Below are 12,500 nucleotides of genomic sequence, written 5' to 3' on the forward strand. Positions count from 1 at the left end.
CGTTGGTCTCGAATTCGGAACATCATTTAAGACAGGGATGTAAGATTTCGTTCCGGCCTAAGGAGCATATCGGTTCCTCAGAATGAACTCATTGCTATTGGGTGGCAACACGTAGTCGTTATGGCATATTTGACGTTGGGGGAGAGTGAATCGCTGTGTTACTCTATAATATTTTGAATATTGACTCTATTCAGTGACTCATGATGCTAATTGTAGGTATGATTATTAAAATTGCCGTAATGTTCATCAAAACATATTCCATCAAGAAAGAAAGCCTTGAAAAGCGCCACCAAGTGCCGGTGAAGCTGCTTTGTGATGTGGCACTCGCACTCGCAAACACAGGTCTCCTTCCTCTTTCCCATCTCTTCGTTTATTTTCATAAGGGATAACTATCTATCTATTTTGTATTTATTTACGAAAGGACACAACTACGAAAAAGACCCTGTACTACAGCAACTACTACATTGATAAACACCGTCGTATGACACATACTACGTCTCACAAGATAGTGAAAAACCCTAAAAATTATGAAGACATATATGGCTCTAGTATTATAACGAGTGAATGAAAGAGAGCAGGGCAGTCAAGCAAATCCCTCTCCGGCCGCAACGGGTAAAACAGGTTCCTACAAAGTCTTTGGACTCTTTATATCCTATTCTCTTCATTTCTTGTGTAATTCTCCCTCCTCCCTTTCGTATTCTGTATTCACTTTAACAAAATGATGTATCAGACAAATAAACAATAATAAATGAGTGAATTGGTCGATGAGTAAATTAAAAAATAATTGTTGAATATAAATCATAAAGGAATCATTGTTTCCTTCAAAGAGTTTGAGAACAATAAAAGGATAAAACAGAATCGAATCATCTGTTTCAGAAATCTTTCCCTTCCTTTTTCGTGTCTGGAATCAAGGATTTTAGTAGCGCCAATTTGGGGAGCAGTGGAAATTGCCTGGTCATTTTGTCCAGGGCTTTTCTATCTCCCCCCTCTCTCTCTCTCTCTCTGTCTGTCTGTCTCTCTTTCTCTCTCTCTCTCTCTGTATGTGTTTTCGCTGTCTGTCTGTCGACATATATCTCTTTCTTTCTTTTTCTTTCTCTCTCTCACTATCTCTCTCTCTTTGTTTCTCTCTCCCCCCCCCCCCCCTCTCAGTTTGTTTGTCTGCCTCTCTCTCTCTCTCCCCCCCCCCCCCCTCTCTGTTTGTTTGTCTGCCTCTCTCTCTCTCTCTCTCTCTCTCTCTCTCTCTCTCTCTCTCTCTCTCTCTCTCTGTCTATGTGGGTTTGTTGCTGTCTGACTGTGCAAGAAAGGAAAGAAATAGGTAAAAGGAAGAAAGGAACTATATGAACCGAGGATTGGAATAAAAGGAAAGAGGGAGGCAGAAGAAAACAAGAATGAAGAAACAATGATAGAACAAAGAAGGATAAGAAAGAGAAAGAAAGATTAGGAACAAAACAGAGATAAAGATCCAGATTAAAGCACAAAACAAATGGAGAAAAAAAAACAAAGAAAAAAAAACAAAAAAACAAAGAACATGATAAAGATCAAAAGAAAAAGATAAAAAAGGGGGGAAAAAATAGAGGCAGAAATTCCGAAGCGAACAACAGTCTATATTTATTATGCTTTGAAATGAATAAATTGATATATCTAAAGATCAATAATGATAGTGAAAAAAAACATGGTGATAATTCTGATTATAGAATGAATAATGATAATGATAATGAAAATTATGATAACGATAACGATTATGATGATGATGACAATTTAGATAACGATGATATTGATAATGATGATAATAGAGATACTACTATTAATGATACTACTATTAATGATAATGATGGGAATGATGATTATGATTATAAAAAATAATGATAAGAAATAATGATAATAATAATGATAAGTAATAATGATAATGATAATAACGATAATAAAAATATAGTAGTAATGATAATAGCAGTAATAATGATAATGATAATAATAACAATTATGATATGATGATGATAATAACAAAAATGAAATTAATGAAGTCAACAATGTTAAGAACAAAATTAGTAATAATGATAATGATAATTACAAAATTGGTAATACTAATACTGATAATTATAGTAATAATGATAAAAATAATACTGACAGTTTTAATGATTATAATAATGAATGATTGTGATGATATAACAATGATTAAGATGAAAATGATGATAGACAAGAATAGTATACCGATCAGAAAACTATAACAGAAAAAAATTATGAAGATGATGATGATGTTAATCAGAATATTGATATTGATAATAATAATGATACTAATGATGATAACAATAAAGATTATATCAATTACATCATCAAAAATAGAGGCAACAACAATATCAATAATCATATTAACAATGATGATGATAATGAAAATAATGACACACAATCATATAAAGGGCATCAATGATAATAATGATAATAATGATAACAAAAATAATTATTATGATAGCTATGGTAATGGAGATGATGTTAATGTAATAATAATGTTGATAATGACAATAATGGTAATGATAGCTATATAAACAATAATAATAATAATAACAAAACGATGATGAAAATAGTAATAATAACAATTATATGATAATGAGTAGCAGTAATGATGATACTGATAACGATTCCATTATCAATAGCAATGATACTCCAACTTCTGTTACGACTATAACAACTACTGATTATAATGAGTGATGATATTGATAATAATGATAATGATGATAATAATGATGACGAAAATAACAATAGTATTAGTTATACAAACAATAGTAATGATCATAATGATATTAATGATAAGAATAATGATAACAATAATGATGAAAATAATGGTTATGATAGTGATGATGTTGCTATCATTGCTGACAGAAAATCATAACTTAAATATCATGATGATTATAAATAATAATAATGGTAATAAAGGTAATGATAATGATAATAGAATAATGGCAATAATAATATCAATGATGATAAAGATAACAATATTAACAAAATGAGTACAATGATAATGATAACATTAAGATAACGGATGATAAAAAATGATAATCATTACAGTAACAAAAAATATGATTAATAATGATAATAATAATTTAAAGATAAGTGATAATAATGATAATGGTAATGAAAATAATGATAAATATCATACTTCTACTACTTATAATGATAACAATAATGAAAATGATGATTATAATCATACACTACTACTACAACTACTGATAATAATAATAATGATGGTGGTGATGAAGATGAAGATAGTGATGATAATGATTATGATAATGATGATGATAATGATGATTATGATATGATGATGATGGTGATTATGATAATGGTGATAATGATAATGATGAATGATAATGATAATAATAATAATAATAATGATAAGAATGGTTATAATAATAATAATAACAGCAATGATAACGATAATCATTAGTATCATTATATCAAAATACCGATAATAATGATGATGATGATAATGATGATAATAAGAGATAATAAAAGCGATAATATTAATAATGATAATATTAATAACAATTTTGATGATGGTAATGGGAATCAGGATATAATACTAACAATACTACTACTAATAATACTAATAATGATGAGAGTAGTAATGATGGTAATAATAATAGTGGCAATAATAATAAGGAAGATGATGGATAGCACTAGAAATATGATAATTCGGACTAAAAGAGTATAGAATAAAAGAAAAAGAGAGAAAAAAAATGAAGCAAATAACCTCATAAATCACCTTCACTGTCTTGAAAGACTCAGAGTACTCACGTCGACTGAAATAATTAGTTGGTTGGCTTCATAAACCTGTGTGTAGCTAAGGAGAACTCTAAATGATGATGTTGTTGCTTGATGCAATTAGTGCACAGCGATTATGTGCAACTGTTATGCCTCTTCATGTGCTGAATAGAGGAGCTAATTAGACGGGTTCACATGATCTGTTGTCGTCCTTTAATCATAAAAATGCGGATGCTTTTCCTTGAAGTGAAGCTTCGAATAATATCATTATAGTTGTTTGGATAGCGATGGCGAAGGAGGAAAGATAATATATACATTCATGCATGTATTTTGTAGGTGTGTTGGTTTGGGTCTCTTTCTATCTGTCTGTCCCTCGGTCTCTCTCTCTCTCTCTCTCTCTCTCTCTCTCTCTCTCTCTCTCTCTCTCTCTCTCTCTCTCTCTCTCTCTCTCTCTCTCTCTCTCTTTCTCTCTTTCTCTCTCTTTCAACCTTTATTTATATTTAAATGTTAGATACATACATTTAAGTATTCATATTTACAGGCTAAAGAAATAGTAGCTATCTGCATCCTATCTAAAAGCCTAAAGAGTTTTATACATACAACATATAATCAATTTATAATTCAAACCCGATATTTACACTGCATTTGAATCTTTGTAGTGAGTAGGTGGTTATATTTATATTTATTGATACGAATGTGTTCCACAATTTAGAATATTTCGGAATAAATTGTCTCTGGTTGTGAGTCGTATGACATCGCGGCTCTAATGGTTCGTTAGGCTGCCGCATTGGAAGTCTCAGAGGTTGAAGATGTGGCACATGCATCTCCTGGATCCTGAACATTGTTGAAAGGCCTGCCACATCTCTTCGGTATTGCAGACTGTCCAAACTTGGATTGACTTCCGTGTCATCAAAAAAGCCGCTTTGTTCTGTCCTTGATTTTATCCGGAAGGTAGACATGGTTACTAGCAGCTCCTCCCCATGCAATATGGGATCTGATTAGTGCTTTGTATATGTCAGTTTCTTTACCAGCCAATAACTAAGCAATTTTTCTTAGCGAAGTTAATTTCCTGAATGCTTTCCTGGCCATTTCTTCAATGTGTGTCTTGAAAGTTAATTTTTTGTCGTATGTGATGCCCAGGATCTCAATTTAATTTTGTTGTTGCAGAGTATTTCCAATAAACTTTATTTTTAACTGGCTGCTGGATCTTAACACCACCATAAACTGTGTTTTCGGGGGAGCAAACTTAAGTTGCCACTTAAAACCCCTAGCTACAATGCCCTTCATTACAGGGTTAACAGAAGCGCAGGCTTCTGTGATGAGATGGAAATCATTAATGAAGATGTTCCTAAGATGCTGCCTTGTGGTACTCCTGCTTCGATGTGGCAGAGAGGCGATTCTTTGCCATTCAAGACTACTTTGTGGTGCTTGTCACTGAAATTACTTTGTCGTAATGCTAGCACATCCCCCACCTCTATGCCATACTTTATCAAATGCTCCCTCAATGACTAGGGCAATGATGGCAGTCTGTGCGACCCATATCTAGGGCGCGGCCGTAGTTTGATGAGATGAGTAAGTGGAGATCTGCATCTGAATGTTGTTTCCGGAATCCAAATTGGCGTGAGCACAAGAGGTGATTCCGTTTTAAGTATTCTGAGATATGGGACGATATAATCTTTTCCAGGACTTTGCTCACTGATGACAGCAAAGACACAGGTCGATATATATATATATATATATATATATATATATATATATATATATATATATATATATATATATATATATATATATATACTTTACTTCCGACTTGCTTCCTTTATTGTGTATTGGAATAACATTACTGGTTTTCCATATGTGTGGCCATACTTTTGCTGAGAGACAGTTGTTATAGATCCTGGTAAGTGGCAGTGAGATCTCCTTAGCACATCTTCAAAGGAGTCGATGACTAATACGGTTTGTCCCTACAGTCCAATTAATAAATTGTAAACTTCCGGTTGAGATGTCCTTAGACTTGGCATTTCGTCCCATGCCATTTGTGGCAATTTTGTTGTTTGTTGTTGGTTGTTAGGAACTTTCTTGTCAGCAAAACGTTGATCAAGGAGATTTATTTTGTTTTCAGTATTTATTGCCATTTCTGAATATTTTTCATGTGCCTTGTAGCATTTTTTATGTCAAAATTTGTTTATGTGTGTTTGTTGAAGTGTGTTGGTCTGCCAAGCTTTGTTTTTTTCATCAGATGCTTCTTTGTATTGGTGTCCAAACCATGGCTCGTTGGATGGTTTTGTGGTCTGTGTTGTAAGGGGTACAAGCTTATCAATTAAACTTGAGACCATTTCATTGAAGCTTATGACTTGGTGGTTGACACTTCCTTGGATGACATGATTTTATGGCAGTCCAGTTTGAAGAATCTCACTTCCATAATGTGCGAGTGCAATTTTTGTTCCCTGACCTTCTTCATCTTGCTCTTGATTAATAGTGACAAGTGATCAGAGGAGCCAACATATCCCAAGGGTGCAAACTTACAAGGTGTGGAGGTAAGTCGGTTGCCACCGGATCATGTGATGATCCTGATTGATGGGTGGGGAAAACTACATGATTGTTTAGGCCACATAGTGCCAGTAGAGTGTCGGAGGCAGTTTGTATTATATTTTGGTTCAGGTCAACGATGACTAATACATGCTGGTAGTTATCGCTAGTCATACGTCTATCAAGGCTTTCCATTATAAAGGATAAGAGCAGTGGCCCTTGAGATGGAGGACGGTAACAAACAAAACATAGTGTTCCGTGTCCTTGTACATTAATATTTTTTAATGAAATTATCTCCAGAATGTCGGGTATGTTACAGTCGATTATCTGGAGTTGAAGGTTTTCCCTATAACATAAGGCCACTCCACCGCCCTGCATGCTGCGATCTTTTCTCGTCCAGTTCGATAAGCCAGGAATCTTTGCATAGTTGGGGGCAACTTTTTCATCTAAAAATGTTTACACAGCAAAAACAGTAACAGCATTATTTTTTTTTTTATTATCACAAACTGATGTGTGAGTTTTCCTACGTTAGTATGGATGCCTCTTATATTTGCTGATATTATTTTGATCATGCTGCACTGCATGTCTTTGTTGTTGGGCGACATTTTGGAAATATGCTTGTGGATGCATTTACGTACTTTGGTGGGGGTGAAACTGGGTGTTGTAGTTTTGTTGGTGATAATATATACACCAACGTGTCCTTGAGGAAAAAAATTGCTTTTGCTAGGTATGAATGTGTTGTATTTGGGCCGATTGTACTGCAGACAAAGTCTCCTGTGCCCTGAGCCGAAGAGCATTAATCAAATCTTGGTTGCTTTTGTCAGCGATTCTCTCCCGACAACATTCTGATGCGGTGTCTTTAATTATAATAATAGCAACATTGTTGTTTTTAGCACTAATCCTTGGGCTGTCCCTGACGATGACACAATGGGCACTTCTCTTCGTTCCTGGAATGTTGATTACGTTGATGTTCTTGTGTCGTGCCTGGATTTATGTTACGTCTCTGTTCCTATTGTGCTTTGTAGTGATGAGTCTGCTTCGCTTTGTGTTGAGTGTGTGTTTGCTTTTGTGAAATCTGATTTCCTTTAATTTGCTGTTGTGTGTGTCTATGTGCGTCACTTTCTGAATTCACGCTCTTTAATTTCAGATGCCCACTATATATACTGTTCTTCAATCTCTTCAATATGTGTTTTCCATTCCTGGCCAATTTTGTTGGCGCGAGCCATACAGACTTATGTTGGACTCCGTCTGAGTGAGACAGTGATGGAGAGAGCATCTAATATAATGCTTCGTTTTTCTGGCAAATCTTTCATTACATTTTGAAAGCGTGATAACTGTGCTTTCGTTTATGTTAACTCCGATTGCAGTTGCCTGACTAGAGTTTGTTTTCTGGATAGAGGTTCTAGGTCGTCAGCTTCGTCTTGGATTAAATTGTCTGCTACATCTACAACGAACTTGCATCTCTACGTTCATAGAACGTAACTGGATCAGTTATCCCAGTTAGAGCTCTGATGTGTCTAGTCTTCTCACAGTTGTGCAAGTGCCTTCCCTAAGACATCTATGGCAAGAATTAGGGCAGTTCCCTATGAGACACTTCTTTTCGGACTCGGGCAGTGACTTCTTGCCACAGATTGAACACCAGTTACCCGGTCGGAATCTAGGGATTCTTGTGTTGGTGATAACCAATGTTTTTTGTTGTCCTCTTTATCAAAAAGATTTTTAACACAAATTTAGAAAGCGAACTAATATGTACAAAGTACAAATAATATTTTGGTATTAGTGTATTACACAAAATGAGTAAACATACAACGCACCAGTTGTACAATAAATTAATTATACATGCCTCTCTGTATTGCTCAGTCGAAGAGCATATTATATTTTGAAACAGTTCCCTTTAGGCCGTTTAACAAAAGTTGCTTTACAATTATTCAACAAAAAATGTTCCACAGAAATACACAAAAAAATGCCATAAGATTATTTACAAATTTATTCTTATTTTATCTCTTCCCACATTTAGCAATAGAATAAGAATTATTCAGATAAGGTCGCAATTCAAGAAGAAATGTCTACACTCCATGAATCAATTTGCTAAAATGTCAGAGTAAAATGAGAACATCCCCCACCCCCTATTTTAAGAAAAATGGGAGGGGGGGGGGGGTGACAAGCTTGGGTAATACTTTTTAAGGCGGGAAGGGAAGTTCTTTAAAGTACACGTATCTCAATTTCACCAAAATACTAACTAATTCCAGGATGATTATGCCAGAGAATTATATAAGCACTTTAGGGTCTCATTATTGTCGCTTGATACTAATTTGAATGAATTGAGTAACTGAATACTCTCGTTAGAGAGTAATACAAGCTCCTATAGATAGAGGGATCGATTCTGGTTAAAACGAAATAGCACAGATAGCACAGAATAGTGACATAGGCGCATGCTGGGGAATGAGTACAAATTACAATTACGAAGGATTGATACGCACATGTTGATTATATAAAGTGTGCGTGTGTATGTGTGTGTGTATGATGTGTTATTGGCCCAATTACTACTGGCTTTGCCTCTATTAGTGCTGGTCCAAAAGCATAATGGCTGCACAATGAGTACTGCTGCAAAAGTGCCAGCTGTGTTGCCGCCGGTGTTTTCGCTGGAAATTCTGCAATGCTCTGGACGTTACTTTGTAATGCTCCGCCAGCCTTTAGTAACTACTGCTTTCTCAGTCTTCCCGAAGTCTTGGCTTTGGGTTTTCCGACATCAGTACTTATAACTGCGTTTGCTCTGCTCTTTCTCTAACTGACATCCGCCGTCCTCCTCCTTGCTCTGCCTTTCTCTCTATCAATTAATCTGACAATGTTTCCATGTCTCTATCTACACAAGTGGTTCCTAAACTTAATTACATGTCGCCTCCTTTTTTCATCCAGCAGACCCGCACGCCCCACCACCTCTTTTTAGTATTTATATGAAATTATATATTATTTCTCGTCTTTGCATCTTAGCACTGCTTAAGAAAACAATGATTTCTACTTGTATTACAACGAGTGAAACAAACGATACAGGTTGCCGGGTCGGAGTGATGTGACAAGTCGCTCAGCAGCGTCAGTGTGGGCGGTGTCGGTATCCAACCCGCGCGAGGAGAGCCAACTGATAGAAAACGGGTTGAGGTGACTGGTACAATTACACTCTGCCCGTATGTAAGGGCAGATACTTGTTCATTATTCTTTTTAAACATTTGATTTTTGAACAGATGACTTCACGCCCCCTTGTATGTTCCTCAAACTACCCTGAGAGGGTGCCCCCCCCCCCAGATTGGGAAAAAACTGGTCTACACTCTGTTAAGTGTCTGTACACGTGTCTTCCACCTCTTTTTCTGCGATCTGTTCATAGCGAAAAGAACGACTTTGCTTGGCCGTAGCTGACGCGTGTGTATTATGTGCTGTTGTCTAGTTAAAGTCATTAATTCACTTAAAATCTTTGATATTTAACACCTAGGCAATGCCGTAATGATTTCACTGGCAAAAGATTTATTCCTCGCTCGATCCTGCACAACGGAAAAAAAAGGTTATACCGAATTAACCTTTGTTGGCACAGGGATTGAACAACAGGCATAGAACCACCATTTAGGCCAGAGACGTTAGCAAGGTCACACAAAACAAATAACAAGAAATTGAAATACGAATGAGTTTCACGTTTTTGTGTGTCCTTGCTACAATCTCCGATGTCGATTTCCGCCGAATCACAAAATATGAAAACGTAAAAGATTTGAGCACTTAAAACTTATAACATAAAACTGAAATACGGATGAGTTTCACGTTTTTAAGTGGTCAAATCTTTTATATTTCCTATTTTGTGAAACGGCGGAAATCGACACCGGAAACATCAGAGACGACAGAATATAATACATTATTGTTATTATAGCATGATGTTCTACATAAGTTGCTTCTCTCTCAGTAAAGTACAAAACTCGTATTTGAGTATATTTTTTTCCAGGAACCTTTTTTTATTTTCTGTAATTGAACTTGAATATTTCATGGCAACTAGAATATGTCAGTTAGACTGATATTTCATTTTTAACTTTTTAAAACTTGTATTTGGTCATTTTTACCATTGCATTATTTTACACACCAATAATTGTGATTATTTGATTTTTACATCATTATTATAAACCATATTTATCTATCAGGCCTAAAACCGCTTTCTCTTTTCCATTGTAAAATTAGAGTTGAAGTGGAACAAATACAAATGAAACGCGATGAGTAAGTCCGTAGAGTATAACACGGATCTATCATGCCCTGGAAAATAGAAAATAAACGCAACACATAGTCTCTTTCGCTTCGCTTTTCGATGCCAATTTAAGAGGTGGCACCTATGCGCTCGCAGTGGAATCTATTATAACATGAAAGCATTGGCTTTGTTTCCATAACATTGATTCCTGTAATGGAACCGGATGTCGACAGGCAGCCCGGTGGAAAGTTGGAGAAAGAGAGAGAGAGCGAGCGAGGAAGCAAGAGAGAGAGAGAGAGAGAGAGAGAGAGAGAGAGAGAGAGAGAGAGAGAGAAGGGGGGGGGGAGGAGAGAGAGAGAGAGAGAGAGAGAGAGAGAGAGAGAGAGAGAGAGAGAGAGAGAGAGAGAGAGAGAGAGAGAGAGGGAGTGAGTTAGAGAAAGGGAAAAAGAGAGAGAAAGAGAGAGAGAGAGAGAGGATAGATATATAGATAAATGGATAGACAGAGAGAGAGAGAGAAATAATGTGAGAGAGAGAGAAAGGGAAAAGGAGAGAGAGAGAGAGAGACAGAGAGGATAGATATATAGATAAATGGATAGGTAGATAGACAGATAGATAAATAAATACATAGACAGATAGAGAGAGAGAATTTGAAAGGGGGAGGAGACAGGAGAAAGATAAAGAAAAAACTTTTTTTTTTTTTTTTTTTTTTTTTTTGTGTGTGCGTGTGTGTTTGACCGTGTGTGTCTGTCTCCATGTAAATGTAGACTGCTGCTTCATGCGTGCTGTATATATTTGCATACATGAAAACAAGATAGCTCAACGAAAATCACGATCCATTAAGTCGTATTTTCCATTTTGTGATAAAGCACAAACCATCAGGTATCTCATTATCTTTACAATGTTCCCCTTCTCGTTTCGAGAAAAAAAAGAAGATAAGAAAATATTGCCCAATTAAAGCAATAATTTCCGGGTCTTGATCCTAGAAGACTCGCTCATCGGTTCGGCTACGTTTGATTTTTCATTTTTGACTCTTATTACACAGTGGCCGAGGCAGCGAAAGGTATGGCGATTTGTCTTGAAGCATTATATGCCTTTGTATCTCGCTTCTCATCGGTTTTATTATGTAATCTCTCTCTCTCTCTCTCTCTCTTGTTCTATTTCTGTTTATCGGTCTCTCTCTCTCTCTCTCTCTCTTTCTATTTCTTTCTCTCTCTCTCTTGTTCTATTTCTATTTATCGGTCTCTCTCTCTCTCAATATATATATATATATATATATATATATATATATATATATATATATATATATATATATATATATATACATATACATACACACAAACACACACACACACTCATACACACAGACACACACACACACACACACACACACACACACACACACACACACACACACACACACACACACACACACACATATATATATATATATATGTATATATATATATATATATACATATATGTATACACACACACACACACACACACACACACACCACACACACACACACACACACACACACACATAATATATATATATATATATATATATATATATATTATTATATATATTATATATATATATAATTCCTCTTCCTCTCTCTCTCTCTCTTTCTCTCCCTCTCTCTCTCTATTTTTTCATGTATCTGTGAAATGACTCTCCTTCTTTTCCTACTTAGCTTGAAAATTCTAATATCCTGTATTTGGCTATTTCAGTCTAACAAAATGTGTCATTACTTCTACGTAATAAAGCAATAAAAATGAAACAGAGGGAAATGATATACAGAAATAAAACACATTTGCATTGCTAGGTCCGATTTCATTTTCTAAAATCGTCTCTGCACCGTGCGTATATACGTGTCAATGTTACGAAACCACTAAGCAGGAGTAATGAGATCTGCTCTCATGGTTATTCCGTGACGCTCCAGAACATGAAAGATTATGTCGTTATGAGTTCAAGGTAGGATGAGAGGGAGAGAGAGAG

At 35.6% G+C, this 12,500-nt stretch overlaps 1 protein-coding gene across 1 annotated transcript in view; it reads right to left on the minus strand.

Annotated features, from left to right (window-relative positions):
• Positions 1-12,500, minus strand: part of LOC122255441 (uncharacterized) — a 226,377-nt gene that overhangs the window by 69,572 nt on the left and 144,305 nt on the right. The window lies entirely within an intron of this gene.

This window comes from Penaeus japonicus, unplaced genomic scaffold (assembly GCF_977035675.1).
Source record: "Penaeus japonicus unplaced genomic scaffold, GWHDUDI00000001_assembly GWHDUDI00000030, whole genome shotgun sequence".
NCBI classification, from domain to species: Eukaryota; Metazoa; Arthropoda; class Malacostraca; order Decapoda; family Penaeidae; genus Penaeus; species Penaeus japonicus.